The following is a 16542-nucleotide window of genomic DNA, read 5'->3' on the forward strand; positions in this document are numbered from 1 at the left end:
TTGTTTGGTTGGTTGGTTGGTTTTGTTTTTTTTTTTTTTTTTGGTTTGGTTTTGTTTTTGTTTTGTTTTGTTTTTCGAGACAGCGTTTCCCTGTAGCTTTGGTGCCTGTCTTGGAACTAGCTCTTGTAGACCAGGCTGGCCTTGAACTCCCAGAGATCCACCTGCCTCTGCCTCCTGAGTGCTGGGATTAAAGGCGTGCACCACCACACATTTATTTTTTTTCTATGGAATTTTATCTTTGTTAAAAGAAAAGATTTGAGGTTAAACACAATTTCTTGCTCATTAACAAGGAAAATTAAATGAGAAAGTGACTAATATTTAGGTTAACATATGCCTAATAGATTTTGAGTATAAATATACTGGAAACAGTCAAAAGATGCTTTTGAAATACTGTTTCCACTCTCGAGGAAAGGCACACAACTAAGGTTAATTTTAACTAAAGGATATCAGATATGTAAGAGACCCATCATCTTAGGGTTTCTAATGCTGTGAAGAGACACCATGACCACAGCAACTCTGACAAGGAAAACATTTAATTGAGGAGGCTCGCTTACAGCTTCAGAGGTACCATTACTACCATGGTGGGGAACATGACAGTGTGTGGTGCTGGAGGAAGAGCTGAGAGACCTACATCTTGCAAGCAACAGGAAGTCAAGTGAGACACTGGGAAATCTGATAGCCCATTCCCACAGTGACACAGTTCCTCCAACAGGCCATACCCATTCCAACAAAGCCACACCTCCTAATAATGGCCTTCCTATGAGATAATGAGGGCCAATTGCAGTCAAACCACCACACATCTTCACTAAGGGCAGGTACAGACAGAAACAAGCATTACGGTGCCGAGTGTCTTTATGGGACGAGGTAGGGTGCACTGACTTAGGTATATATTATTGCTTCTCCAGGGGCATCACCACTAGTAAAAGTTCACATCCAATATGGAAAGGTTTTCCTTTCTCTGCCTTCTAAATGAAGTGAAATAACATCATAGGACAATACCCAAAAGGAGAATTTGATATTAACAAAGAGTAACTTTCAAATCAGCAAGTTACTTGCTTTGGCTGCACAAGCAAAGTGCTTCCTCAGCACCACTCAAAGGCAAGACTCTTTAGAGCCATCAAAGGGTTGAATGTGCACAGTAGCCCTGAGGAGGAACCTGGAGCAGAGCTGCCAGACACCAGGCTGGGGCTGGTAGTTTTACCTGTCGTCTTTACCACAGTGAGAGAGTGTGGTGCTATTTCTAGGACAGACCAAGAAGCAAAGCAGAGCTCAAAACCAGAGCCACATAAATGACCTAGATTAATATTAATAGCAAAACCCCATAGTAAAAGAACACTCTAATTATTTAAAATTTTATAATACTTTATTTAGCATATATTTAAAATATATTTAGTATAAAATGCCATATAAAATCAGATTTATAAATACATAGTTTATAAAACTGTATATGATGAACTGTAGTGTGCATGTTTTGATACATAAGTACTGTGAAATAACTAAATAACACAGTACCATATCTACCACCTTCCTTAGCTGCGTGAGTGTGCGCACGTGCGTGTCCTAAAATGCCCTGACTGTAGCAAATTTCAAGCATACAAGTCACCACTAGCCATGCTACGCGTTGTCTTCATAATCCTCAAACTCTAAAACTGCCATCCTGTCCAGCACCTGCCCATCCTCCTGTTCTGATGGAGGAAGGTCATTGAGCAATAAAGAAACTGCTTGGCTGGCCTCATAGGTTAAAGCATTGGTGGGAGGAGGAAACAGAATAGAATTCTGGGTGGAAGAGGAAGTGAGGTCAGACTCTGCTCTGCTTCCAGAGGGACCGGACAGCTCTGCTCTCCCAGGCAGCTCCAACCCATGATGGACTTAGGCTAGAATCTTCCCGGTAAGCGCACCTTGGGGTGCTTACACACATTACTAGAAATNTTTTTGGTTTGGTTTTGTTTTTTATTTTTTTGGGACTACATTTTTCTGTAGCTTTGGAGCCTGTCCTGAACTAGTTCTTGTAGACCAAGCTGGCCCCAAACCACCTGCCTCTGCCTCTTGAGTGTTGGTGTGCGCCACCAACCCCTGGCTTGGTTTTGGCTTTTTTGAGACAGGGTTTCTCTGTGTAGTCCTGGCTTTTCTGAAACTCACTCTGGAGACCAGGCTGGCCTCAAATTCATAGATTTGCCTGGCCCTCCCTCCCAAGTGCTGGGATTAAAGGACCCACCACCACCGGCCAGCAAGCACTGTTATCTCTATGTTATCTCTATAACCTAAAGTTGCTTTGCTCCCCGTCCCTCATCCTCTCCAGTTGGCCCCTCCCACCACAGGCTCCTCTCTCCACACCCCTTCACTCCCTCCCTCCACTGCCCCATGACCACAGTTCCTCCCCAGCTATTCAGCACCAAGGTTTCCACTCTTCTTTGGACCACAGTTAGAAGACTGCAGGTTATAGTCTCCCGAATCACTGTAATCTCCTCCTCTACAGTTTGCGGGAACCACCTCCACAGCCTCGGTCCTCCTCCACCATAGCCTCCTCTTCCTTCTCCATAATCTGGTTACCTCCAAAACTTGCACCCTCAGGCATACCTCCATACACATTACAGCCGTCCCCAAATCTGTATCACTTTTATATCATCACATTCTGCGCTCCCACACACACACACACACACAAATTGCGTCCTGGTCTTGGTCCTAAATTTCCACAGCCACCATAAGACCCCCTAAACCTCCACCTCCATTTCTAGAACTTGAGACTCCCTATACTTACCTAGACAACGCTTTTCTTATTCTGCATTTTGACCACTGATGGTTTGGTATTTTTACAATAACAATTTTATCCACAGATAATGATCATAAGATGCAACAAAGGCAAGACTCCACTTCCTTCCAGGCTTCCTATCAGAAATTATTTCAATAGTATCAATTTTACATATCCTATATTAGTAACCTCTAATGTAGTATTCCTCAGGATCTCCCTCAATCCCACCATCAAACAACTTCCTCACAGTCACAGGGGCCCAGGTTTTCCAGACTCCCCTCTTGATATGGTATGGAGGACTCAGCCACTCCATCTACCAAATGAGGCTTTGCAGTCGGGCAGCATCCACCTGGGCCAAGGAGGAGTGGGTTACAAAGTCAAGCTGTCTTGTCCTTTCACTGAAGGTGGCTCATAACCAAAGTCCGTGGACTTCCCCATGCTCCTAGCAGTACTTAAGCATTCTTCCGTGGTTTCAGAATGTAAGCCACCAATGAAGAGTTTACAGAACGGTTCCTTTTCTGCTTCCTCTCAAAGGATCCGTTTTTAAAGTTTTCTCCACTGGGGACTCAGTTGCTTCAGCCTGCTTTCCAGTAGCTGAGCAAGATGAGAGACTTCCACACATACCTGGACACACACACATGCAAGCGCACACACACATACGTAGACACACACCCACACCCACATGCACAAACACACGAGCACAAACACAAACACACATATGTAAACACGTGTATATACACACACATACGCAGAGACACAAACATGCACGCACGTGTACACACACAAATACACATATGTAGACACACATACACACATGTAAATACATGAACACACACTCACACACACCTGTAGACACATGCACACACACGCACGCACACATGCACACACATGAACACACAAACACACATATGTAGACACACACATGTAAATACATGAACACGCACACACTCGTACATATGCAGACACATGCATACACACATGTACACACACGTGCACACACAGAAACACACATACGTAGACACGCACACACACACATGCACAGGTATAGGACTTGCTATGATGCGGCAGTAAAAACTTCCATGGTTCAAGAAACCTTGTTGCGAGTACCTGCACATAAGACCGCCTCTCTAATTTCTAGTTCGCCATTTTCTTTTCTTTTGAGACAGGATTTCTCTTTGGAGTCAGGGCTGTCCTGGAATTTGCTCTGTAAATCAGTCTGGCATCGAATACTGCCTCCCGAGTGCTGAGATTAAAGATATGGACTATCATGCCTGGCTTCTGTTTCACCATTTCTTAAAAGTAGAGGAATTGTATTTCTTGGAAGTCCATAATCCACCCACAGCAACAATCTGGCAGGGTATGCGGTGTCTCTCAGATCACTGTGCCCACCTATAAGGGAGTGACTTATATAAGTCAAAAAAAGAAGCAAAGAAGTTTGACATTTTGCAAAATGTTTTACCAAAACAAAAAGAAAAGAACGGTCCTCTGCCACTATGAAAATGGCTGCAGCAGTCTAAACGCCATTTACAAAACCCATTTCATCCAGAGTCTGAGAATCCCAAGGAAGGTCTCTAAGTGAGCATCCTAACTCAGAAATACCTAAATAATGGCAATGCACCCAGTCACAGCGGAAGAGATGCCGACTACCATCTTAGATCTCTGAAACAGCAATGGAGGCATAACTGGTTTGCCAAGTCAGACTTCAGCCAAAGGTTATGGATGTCTCATTCGTTCATTTGTTTGTGTGGCTGGCCTGCTGCAGGGCCCTCTCAAAGCTCTAACCCTTCAGGAGAAGAAAGCTTCAGGAAGGCCCTTTCTCCGAGTAACTGGGCTGGAGCTGGTTTTAGACTCAGCAGCAGAAGAGCAGAAGCAGGTCTTCCAGTACCTTTATGAATATTTCTGTGGTAACTGAAATGGTTTACCAGCTCTCCAGGTATCAGAATGCTAAGAAGCCAGTTTCGTAACTTATGGTTCCTTAGTCTAATACGCAGCAGCCATTGTGGAAGCTTCATAGGTGAGGACATCAAGGTCTACAAAGGTTAAGGAACTAAACTGGACAATGCACATCCTCCTGCAAATGAAGCCCTGTGAGAGGAAGGACAGTGAGCACTGACCAGACATCCGAGATCTCTCTGCTTCGTGTATATCAACACGTATAGCCGTGTAGCTAACGTCTGGCCTCGGGACCATTGTTCCTGCTTTTAGAAAATCTGCTGAGGTCAGTTTTATAGAAATTGATGAACTGGGATTCAAGCCTGGCATTCTTTAACCTCACAATACACTACTTCTTCAAGGATGACTGAAATTAAATGATGTTTTAAAATTATCTAACCAAACATATCAACAATGCAAGGTTGGGGAGTTCTGTAGACAGCCTGGTGTGTGAAGTCCTCAGACCAGAAGGACAAGGTCAGCATTGGCTCACTCTTTCTTATAAGGCAGTCACTGCAGCTGCCTTAGAGGGGACGCCCCACGACTGGACGGACTGACATCTACACGGACTGAGCAGTTCTTCAGCACAGCAGAAACACCACGGCTCTAGGAAACGACTTAGCTAGCGTACCCTGCTCCCTTCTCCAGCTGCTTCTCAGACAACAGTCTCCCCTAACTCTTCATCTTCACCCAGGGGTGCAGAGGAAGGCTCCTCATTACCAACTTAAGCTCTAGTCTGATTCTTTCCATAGCTGCCAACACCAAGGGTTAAAATGTTCGTGGGATATAGTCCTAGCTTATTATATTTTATAAATCCTGAAGACAGACCATGATGTAACAAATGACCTTCCATTTGACAACTGGCTCTTATAGTTGATTGGTTGTCATAGGGACAAGAAGTGTAATTAACAAAGTTCATCCAAAGCCGAAAGAGCACCTTAATAAGGCAAAAGAAACAGATATTAGCACAGGAAAACGTAATTTCTAAAAAGTGCTTAGAAAAAAATAGAATCTTTATAGAAAAGATCTACAGTCTTTCCAATTATATAAGGCATTCATCACTGTTTAACAGTAGTTTAATTTATTTAACAATTTAATTGAATTTAATTTTAACCCAATTTGCCAATGAGCAAGCAAAAGTAAAGGTTTAATAAGCTTAAAGTTTCCCCAGATGTTTCTTAAATGTACCATATTTTTATGAAGTTCTCTGAAAATGCAATAGGAAGTACCCAAGTGCATATTTTTTCTGCTTTCCAGTAGTTATATTTCCTACTGGCTTTGTAGGATTAAATTCTCGATATCAGTCAATTCTAGATAAAAAGAAGAAGTGAGTAAAACAGGCAGAGAGTGAAGAGAGAAAGTGCAAATATCCCAGCCCAATTGTTGTAGCTCTGGCTTCAGACAGGAGGGTCGCAGTGCTGAGTGCACTAATTATACATCTCAAGACAGGCCATATTTTGTTCCAATACCAAAAGCACAAATGCCTTTTGTGTCAAATGAAATTATTCAGATTTTTGTTTGCCCATACAAAGACAAAGCCATTCTAATAAGCTCATAATTTAAATGCTTTCTGAGATTTCCTCCACTATTAGTACAATACAACTTATTAAAAAGATGAATACGTGCATTGCACACATCAATTCAGTATAGCTCCAAAGTACTGAGCAAGTCAACATGCCACGTGAAACTGAAGGAGGATCTGCTGCAGTACTGGGCACAACCAGGCCCAGCTCCGCCCCTTCCCATACCTCACAGACAGCTCTTCCCCCGTGACCCTCGCTTCCCTCATACAGGGTGGTTACAGGGCTGGTGACATAGCACAGCAGCTAAGCAGGGTAAATGTATAGTTTCTCCATACACTGAGATGGAACATATCTGATAAGCTGAAACACCCATTTGAAATTAAATACTCAAAGAAATAGAATTATAATTGATTGTCTCTCAGCATGTGTGTTCTATATCTTATTTAATATCTATCTTATTTAATAAAGAAACAACAGGCATTTGCACTAAGATTGGGAATAAGGCAAAAATTTCCACCATCTTCATTATTATTCAACATTGTACCAGAAGCATTGGCCAATCCGACCAGTTAAGAGAAATCACAGTTGCTGGGTGGTGGTGGTGCACACCTTTAATCCCAGCACTCAGGAGGCAGAGACAGGTGGATCTTTCTGAGTTCGAGGCCAACCTGGTCTACAAGAGCTAGTTCCAGGACAGGTACCAAAGCTACAAAGAAACCCTGTCTTGAAAAAACAAAAACAAAAGCAACCAAACAAACAAAAACAGAGAGAGAGATCAGAGTAATAATAAAAAAACTTTATCTCTATTTGCAAACAACAGGACCATCGGGAGACAACAAAGAATCAATGATAAAATTAATTCAAAAAGAAAAGAATTCATTGAAGTAGAAGAATACAAACATTCGACTCAATAGCCTGCATAGAGAACACTAATCATTGGACCAAATGATGGGGGGGGGGGGGGGGGCACACACACACACACACACACACACATAACAAAAAAGCAACATATAAAACCTATATGAGAAAAAACTGGGCATGTGCAGACATCCCCTCTCCTTGGACAGGAAGATGGCAACCACTGACAGCGTAACGCACACACTGCAGCACTCTCTGCAACTATAACACACTGAGAACTACCTGAGCCTATACACACAAAAGCAATTAAACTATACACATCTAAACCAGGCAAGTCCACTGCGCCGTTACCATTCACAAGGGTAATACTCAAGACCCTGTAGTTAAGTTTAAAAAGAAAAAAAAGAAAACCATGATGTTCTAAGTTTAGCCACATCTATAGCTATCCATGGCAGCATTTGGTACACAAGCCACAGGTCACACATATCTGAAACTATGTAACTGACCATCGAAGAAAACAAAGTCTGACAAGCTACAGTTTTCTACCTTTATCTAAAAATGAAGGGGAATACAGAACACACAAGCAGCAAAACTCTGAAACAAAGGAGACAGTTTATCTACAGGGACAGGTGAGGAACAGACAGAAAAGGGAAAGAAGGGAACTGGGGAGCTGAGAGCCAACAGGATGAAGAAGTACTGACACTTCTTAAAACTAACTGACTCTTAGAACTATAATAATGTTCACATATCCTTGAAAAATAATTTTAATGAAGGCTATAAATAACCAGGGTGTGTGTGTGTGTGTGTGTTTACGGCGCACACCTGTAATGCGAGCATGCAGGATAATCAACTCAAGCCTCAGCACCCTAGGCTAGTGAAAGTTAAGACACACATTTTCTGCTAGTGGAATAGCTGAGGTGGTAGACTCTGTACTTTAAACTAGCCAGGCCATGGAGCAAATGTCTACCCACTCTCTGCAAAAAAATTCACCTTTTCTGATTTTTATGCAAATTCAGCTATTTTTAACACTGTCTTTAAAACAGAATGATAAATTACCACTCTAAGATTACCACTAATGTTCATGCCCTCATAGGTCAGTTAAGCTATAGGGCAAAATGTTTTATTATTTCTCAGGCTCATCCTCCACAACCAGTCAGAGGTATTCATTAGCTAATGAGTGTAAGGAACAAACCCTTACAAAATAAATTACTAATTAGCATTTATGAAAATGCATGCAGTGTCAATGAAGTTTATAAGTCAATTACAGCTAGGTGAGATTCCCTAGCTTTTACTACAAAGTCACTTGATTTCTATAAACTGAAGAAAGTAACATATTCATATAAAAATTTAAGGTGGAAGGAATTTAGCAAGAGGAACTCTGTGTCCTACAAGTCGTAAAAACAATCGGCCTTGTTGGAACCCAGGGAAAATAGAGCAGTAGGTACTGGACCTGCCAGATTCCCCACAACCAAGAAACAGAAGACTCCGTGGATAACATGGAAACAGCAAAAGCCCAGGAGTCACAGTCTCTAGGATGCCCGAGGCTAGGGTTTAATATTAAGGATCTGTGAGACGATGGCTGTTGAACAGACATTTTAATTTGAGTTTTCAAACTAGAACGCCTTATAGCACAGGAGGGCTGAGACAGTATGGCCAAGCTGAAGGCAGAGTTACAGCAAGCTAACCATTTGATAGCTGCTTATCTTGATAGATAAGGGCAGTATTTACAAGTCCTTCCGGACACTAATAAATTCAGTTCAGGTTGCTTATTAAGATAAATGCATCAATCTAAAACTTCAGAAGTAGAAGTTTTTACCAATTAGTTAATTCTGAATTATATGTCATAAAGAGAAACAACTGATAAGTTAACCTTACAGATAGTGAACAATAGTCAGCCCTATCACCATAACCAATTTTTAAAACAGGTAATAAAAACCAACTATTTGAAAAAGCCTTTTTCTTTTCCCCATGTGTGACAGAGAAACAACCTAAAGTGATAGGGTTCTCAAATCTGCATTACTCTCTGAAAAGGAAACTAGCTGTAAATCAATGCTACATTGTTGCTTAGTGGGACCTCTTTCTGCACAGCCAGCAGTTGGCAGGGAAACCAACCAAGAACCAGCAATACTCAGTGTCTGCTATTTGCTGTGACTTATTTCATGACAAGATCCAATGACTTCCTTGGTACTTTTCTCCCTTAGTAATTGATAAATGGAAAGTTACTAAGTTCCCCCGAACCGTGTCACATAAATCATCTCAAAATGCACAGGTAAAGTTTTTTCAGTAGAAAAACGTTCATGGTAAGCACAGTCTAATACAGACAGATACCGATCATCACATATAAAATGTTTACATACATTCTGGTGTGTATACAAGTTAGCACACACATATATATTCCCTTGCTCTATCTCCTGAGAGACCCCCAGAAGCAATGGCGCTCACACACAGCCCGGATACTGGTTTCTAATAGCACTTTTAATTTCTAATAAAAAAAAAGGGAGGCTCCCAGGAGACTGTACAGTTCCAGGACCAAGAAAGGTAATACGCTAGATGAGCGGAAGGATCTTATAGAACAAAAATTAAAACCAAATGAACAACCACATAAAATACTGTGTGTGTGGGGGGGAGACGACACAATCTTCATAATCACAAGAGTATTTCAAGAAATCAACGAAAAGGGCTGGAATAACTACAGCATAAGTACAGCAATAAAAAGCACTGCTGGTACTTGCTGGGCAGTGATGATGCACACCCAACACTCAGGAGGCAGAGAGGGAGGTCCATCTCTGAGTTCAAGACCAGCCTGGGCTACAGAGTGAGTTCCAAGACAGTCAGTGCTACAGTGAGAAACCCTGTCTTGAAAGCCAAAAAAAGAAAAAGCACTGCTGAATTATGACCCAAACTGCAAACCGTGCACCATCTGTCAAGTAAACACAGGGTCTAGAGAAAGCGTTCCGCTGCTGAGAGTGGATTGCTCTCACGGATACTGGAGACTGGTCCCCAACACCTACGAAAGGGCACTCACAACCACCTGTAACTCCAGCTCCAGGGCCACTCAAGTCCATGGGCACCTGTGCTGCACTCGTGTGAACATACCCATACACGCACATATAATTTTAAATAACAATATAAATAAATTTGATATAAATTATTAAATGAATCAGTAAATAGAAGAGAAATTTCCCCTTTACAGACTATTTCCAAAGTTTTAATGAAGACCCCCCCCAGGAAGTAAAGAATAATTCCCCACTCTGTCTTTGCAGCACAGAAAGCTCTCCTTCTCTAAAAGGCCCTGTTCAAGGGGAAAGGGCTTAGAAAGAGCGAGTCCACAGTGAGCAAATCTGACAAGGTGAGACCGTCATGAAGGAGAGCAGCAGAGGCGCCCTCACAGTGACAATCAGGAGCAGCAACAGCGCAGTCACAGTGACAATCAGGAGCAGCAACAGCGCAGTCACAGTGACAATCAGGAATGGCGCTGTCACGCTGTGGTCCTCCCCATGCTAACCATGAGAAAAACACCAGATAAATCCCCACAGGTTACTCTGAAACAGCAATCCAAAAACCTATCAGCTCATTGAAAGTGACAGAGTCTGAGAAACTCTCTGTGCCAGGAACACCTGATGGCCGGATGGGATCCTGAACAGAAAAAAAGACACCAGGAAAAACTGTCACAATGTAAGTGTGTCACACTAATTCAATACTCAGGGAAAGCTTATTACAAACAATCTAAAAACATTACACTATTTTATAAACTATTAGTATTTCATTTATGTGTATTTAAAAAACCAGCAATTTAGTTTACAATTTAAGTATTACCATTTTAACTACAAAATGTATAACAACTCCAATTCAAAATCTGAAAAAAAAAATAAACTGAAATCTTAAACAGTGACAACTTAAGAATAATTTAACTGTTGGGTCCACATGCACCTACATAACATACACATAAACACAACAAATATATGAATTACTAATAAACCGGGAGCTAGAAAGATGGTTTACTGGCTCAAAGCACTTTTTACTCCTGCAGGAGACCCAGCTGTGGCACACATACAAACAAGCAAACATGCGCACGCACATACACACACACAAATAAAAATAAATAAAGTGATCTAAAGGATTTTTTTTAAGAACCAAAGAAAGCCAGTTTCATAGACCAGAATTTTTCAGACCATGATTCAAGATAAGGCTGAAGAACTGTCACTGTTAAGAAATTCTCTTTTTGCGGGGCGGTGGTGGTGCACGCCTTTAATCCCAGCACTCGATCCCAGCACTCGGGAGGCAGAGGCAGGTGGATCTCTGGGAGTTCGAGGCCAGCCTGGTCTACAAGAGCTAGTTCCGGGACGGGCACCAAAGCTACAGAAAAACCCTGTCTCGAAAAACCAAAAAAAAGAAAAAAGAAATTGTCTTTTTACTCTAAAAGCAACGCAAGGTCGTAGAAGAGCTGGGGAAAGGGAGAGAGTGACAATCGGTGTGTTCATAATAAACCACGCTCTCGGGGTGGATAGGGATTAAAAACAAGCCCAAAGCGGACACAGATGAAGGCTGCAGACAGGTTTCAGGCAAAGGGACAGTGTGCAAGCTGAAGCAGTCCATGGTGGTGGGGAGACACTCAAGGGCCACTGCCAGTGTTAGTACCTGTTGGCACGCTCGTCCTTCTCAAGGAAGATGTGGGGCCGCTCCACACTGTCAAGGTTTCATATGGATGGGAAGGTCATCACTCACTGAGGACAGAAAGGAAGAAAAGAGAAGCAATGTTTTGGGGGTAGGAGAGGAAAGAAGAGAAACACGTCTAGTTTTGGATCCAACAGATTTGAGACATCTTTAAGTCTCCAGGAAGGGCATCACCCAGATAGCGCAATGTCCCGATCTACAGCCCAAAGGAGACAGAAAGCGCACGCGCCCTTATGAGAGCTGACAGCATAGAAAAGGAGCTAACAGCGTAGTAATCCCAGCGTGCAAGATCATTAGACGCAGACTTTGACCATCTGGATGCAGTTAAAAAGGAAACGGCTGTTTTGTCAGCCAAAACAAAAACTGCTAAGTACCACGGAGAGACAGAAAACCTTCCTATCTTGGTTCATAATATACCAATTATGTAACAAATTACAGCACTTCCAAGTCCTACAGGGCAGGCACCAGCGCAGTGGCCACTGAATTTTATCTACTGTCAAACCACCCAAACAGCCACAAGGGCAGGGCCGAGGCTGTGGTGTTAGAGTGGAGAGGCTTGGAGCTGCCTTGTGTTATTTCATCTGGTCCTCAGCTTCGTGTTGAATTAGCTGGGAGTGGACCTGAGACCTGGGGGTAGGAGAAATTTTCATTCCACTACTTGGAAATTTCATGTCAAGACTATACAGTATAGAGCTGGAGAGATGGCTCAGCAGGTAGCCCCCCTTTTTTAGACACCCCCAAAGTGGCAGTGCTACAACCTGATTCCAGTCACCACCCACCCAAGCTCATCCCGTTCCACGGCCCCTGAGGAACTGTGCTCTGTGTCCACCCAAGGCTACATGAATTTCAGCACTTGGCTGAAGTTACTCCTTCCTCTATCCTAAATGATCATTCTGAAACGAATGGTCCCAAACTCATTATACCATTCTTACAGGTCATAATACACACAATCCAGCAAACTTGCATCCATCGCCACAAAAAACCTCTATCAGTTACCAATCTACAGGCCTACGCTTCAATAAGACATCCGACAAGGTGTTCAGCCACTAATGAGGAGTAGAGGATAGGATCTTTGTTTTGATGTCTAATACATAATCCAATAAGGTATCTCCAATTCATTCCTAGGAACTATCTACAGTCATACACCTAAGAGCAAATCCTGGCTCCCCCAGAATTATTCTAAGCCAACGCTCTTAGCTCTGTGGGTCACTTAGTTTCACAATCTTCATCTACAACACAGGTTCTCAGCCTTCCCAAAACTGCGACCCTTTCACGGTTCTCATGTTGTGGCGACAAAATTACGTTCATTGCTGCCTCATAACTGTAATTTTGCTGTTATGAATCATAATGCAAATATCCGTGTTTTCTAATGGCCTTAGGTGACCCCTGTGAAGGGGTCATGACCCACAGGTTAAGAACCCCTGATCTATAAATGGTGAGGGGGCGTGACCTTATAAGGTTGCTAGAAGGATAAGGCGATCCTGACAGCACCAGGCATCACGTACATCATAAGCAAATAAATGTACCTCCCACTGTGGTGCCAGGCAGGATGTATCTTCTAAACCTACCCTTAGCCGACAAGCAACTAGCTTAGCATTGATTGCTCCACCAAGTGAGGACACTACACTGAGGGAAAATCATGTTATTGTTTGAAGTGAAGAAATTGCTTCCCTTAGACTAATCATGATGAGCTGTGCAGGTAGCGTTGTGTGAAGTGAGCTTCAAAACTTCACAACTTCAACTTCCAAACACTTCACAATCAAGTCAGTAAGTAAATGTGCACCCCACGACTTGCATTAAGCTTGTAAGAAATAATAATTTACATTCATGACATAGAATGAAGAGAAAGGAGTGTGGAACACTGCCACAGCCAGATGGAAGACATCTTATCCGCCCTTTTTACAGGAGGCCCATGCCCAACACAGACATCTCCAGCTAAAACAGGCAACGGAAGCAAAGGACAGCTATCATTTCGACGCTGTATTCTGAGTCACACCCAGAGGGCTGGTGCCATTTAGTATGCATTAAATAGGGGTGGACACATCAGTTTATAAATTCTCTGAATTAGCAAAGCAATGGGCACAGCCAGTTATCCCCAAATAGAAACCTCAAAGCCACAAATCAGGAACCAACCTGCTTCCTTCTATAGGTCCGGGAAGAAATTTAGAAACACGGCAGTTTTGACCTAGTGAGATTTCAGTTCAAGGCTGTAATCTCTGCACTTTACTCTGCTTAACCCACCCCCACCCCCCAAAAGCCATTTGCAATTTGGGCAAACAGTTCCACAAATAACTAGTTCCATTAGCTTTAACGAGACACTAAACCAGTGCTTTTAAATCTTGCGGGATATAAATGTCTTTTAAGAATTTGATAAAAAGAATGCATTTGCCCAGAACACACACATACAAACTTTGAACATAATTTCTGGGGTGAGGATAGACAATCACTGGTACCTGGAGGCCCCAATCCAGGATGAAGGCAAGGATCATGCAAGAAAAGTAACATTTTATCAACATGGAAACAAAATAGCTCAGGCAGAGCCTCTCATTCAGAAAATACGAGTGGAAATGCGCCGTTCTCCTACATACTAAAGTGTTAGACTTTGTAGTTAGGAGACAGAGTTGATCTTGCTGAACAGCCAGAAGAAAAGTGCAAGCGCAATAGTCGCAGTACTTGCTGTAAAAGAGCAACCACGAAATGGCCAATTCCTGCAGCCTCCAGAGAACTACCCGACGTCATCACTCGGGTTCACCTTCCTTTGTCAACGAAGTCAATTAAATGGCAAATGTGAACACACCCTCGCAATTGTGAAAGCAACGTGTTGTTAAAATGCCCTGAAATTCTTTCATTCCTTATTTTTTTTTCTGATCAGATAAGAACCAAGTAAGTATAGTTCAGGAAAAAATAAAGGAATGACGAACAAGATCCTGAGAGGGTAGCTTAAAGGATCTGCAGGAAGTGTAAAGTACAAACTTCTTAAGATCCGAGGGCTCATGAGGAAGATAAGAACAAAGCCAAGGAAGCAATAAAAAGGAAAGTCTAGAATCTAAACACTTAAAAAAAAAAAAAAAAGCTTCCTTTCCTAGACACGTAAAGAGTAGTAACTTGGCAAGGAGGAACGCACCAGAAGGCAGAGCCACAATTTCCTTCTCCAAACTCCGGCATTCCTGGGGCGCCCTGGCCAGCACTCGGGCTTGGGACGTTTCAGGCAGGACGCCTGTCTGCACCCGGGTCAGGAGACCTCTCCGAGGGGCTTTGGCTACCTCCCTTCCTCCCTCAACGGGAGAGAGGAAGTGGGGGACGCGGGGAAGAGGGGACAGCAAGGCGGCCCACTCGGACAGAGTCCACTCTGCCACCTCCTCCCACCCACAGCCTGCAGAGCGCAGCAGGTGCCGCCCCAGGGACCGGTGCTGCCCCCTTCACCCCAGGACACAGTCAGGGGGACACGGGGGACCCAGGGGCGGACCTGGCGGCTCCCAGGGGGTGGAAGTGCCCCGGAGCGAGTTTGCAGCGAGCAGCCGGAGGCGACGCCACCTCAACCCCATCCTTCCCGCCGCGGCTCCGCCCTCACCTGCCTGTCAGCAGCCGGGAAGCCGGCAGCGCTCGGTCGCGGGCTCTCCCGGTTGCAGCCCTCGGGAATCCGGTCGGCCCGGGGCAGACGTGAGCGGAAGCACGACCCGGAGCTGGTCCTCCGTCCCTTCCCCCACGCACCTCGGCTGCAGCTGTCAAAGGCTCAGGGCGACCGCCCGCCGAGGACTCTTGCACCCGCGACCTCTCACTCTGGCCTCCGGCGCCTGCACCGCAGCCTCGGAGCCGGAAGTGAGAAGACCGGAAGTGCGGGCTCTCGGGCCCGGGATCGCCTCTCTCCTCTGGCTCTCTCCAGAAGCCGAGCCGGGCGCCGCCACGTCTCGATGGTGCGCGCGCGTCTCTCCAGGGGCTGGGTCCTCCCGGCTCCGCCCCGGGCTGCGGCCCGGGTGACTACATCCGGGAATCCGCGCCGGCCGTTGCCGGGGTAACCGGCCGGCGGCGAGGAGTGCAGCCGCTGGTTCGAGTGCAGGAGATGCAGCGCGCTCTAGTGCATGAGATGCAGCGCTTCGATCAGGAGTCTCCTAGCCTCTTCCCACACTCACACCCGGTGCCCGGACGGTGGAGGTGGACGTATCTCACCGCCACGCCGCTACCGAGGAGCAGAAGCTTTGTCAGACACCGGAGAGGACGAAGTAGGGAGGAGCGGAGATGAGCAGCCGGCCGGGGACTGCACGGGAGCCTGACCCTTCGCTTTCCCCCGCGACCACCGCATGCCTGACAGTCCCTGCAGAAAGACCCGCATCCGTGAGCGCGCGATGGCAGCTCTGTTTCTGTGCTCCTCCCGCCCGGCTCGCTCTCTGACAGTGGGCCCCTAGTTCTTTCCTTTGCTGCTCCTCTTTTACCGGCCACCCAGTTCTGCTTTTCCTCTTATCCGCACCACCTCTTAAGTAGATCGCCTCCGTCCTGTCCGCAGAAACCGCTCAACTGTCCCTTCTCCCAGAGCACTTCTTGATCTTTTCCCTCCTGTCTTTGGGGGTAGCTGCAAGAGTCCTCCCTCCCCAGGACCAACTGGAAAGAAGGTGACATTCAGAGCACGCTTCCAAGGAGTTTCAGTCTCTCTCTCTCCCACTCCCTCTCCCTCTCCCCCCCCCCCGTACGTTGTCTTCCCCCAGGCTCGTTAAAAGTGACACTATAAATATTTACGTAATAACCGCATACTCTTCAGCCCTAATTAACGGTGTTGTCTTAGATTTCTAGCACATCTACCCTTACAAAAAC

At 44.7% G+C, this 16542-nt stretch overlaps 1 protein-coding gene across 13 annotated transcripts in view; it reads right to left on the minus strand.

The window, feature by feature from the left end:
• Arfip1 (ADP ribosylation factor interacting protein 1) overlaps positions 1-15664 on the minus strand; it is a 57864-nt gene extending 42200 nt beyond the window's left edge. For 2 of the 13 annotated variants that reach the window (XM_050158810.1, XM_050158797.1), the window contains exon 1: positions 15308-15664. The gene's annotated coding sequence lies outside the window, so the exon portion shown is untranslated. Of the gene's footprint in view, positions 1-2758; positions 2887-3856; positions 4153-11700; positions 11787-14860; positions 15080-15307 lie in introns of those variants that run through there. The other 11 variants (XM_050158807.1, XM_050158798.1, XM_050158808.1 and 8 more) reach the window with 11 other exon arrangements.
• Positions 15665-16542: the final 878 nt, after the last annotated feature.

The sequence above is a fragment of the Alexandromys fortis genome, unplaced genomic scaffold (assembly GCF_014885135.2).
Source record: "Alexandromys fortis isolate MF-2015 unplaced genomic scaffold, M_Fortis_MF-2015_v1.1 scaffold_102, whole genome shotgun sequence".
NCBI lineage: Eukaryota > Metazoa > Chordata > Mammalia > Rodentia > Cricetidae > Alexandromys > Alexandromys fortis.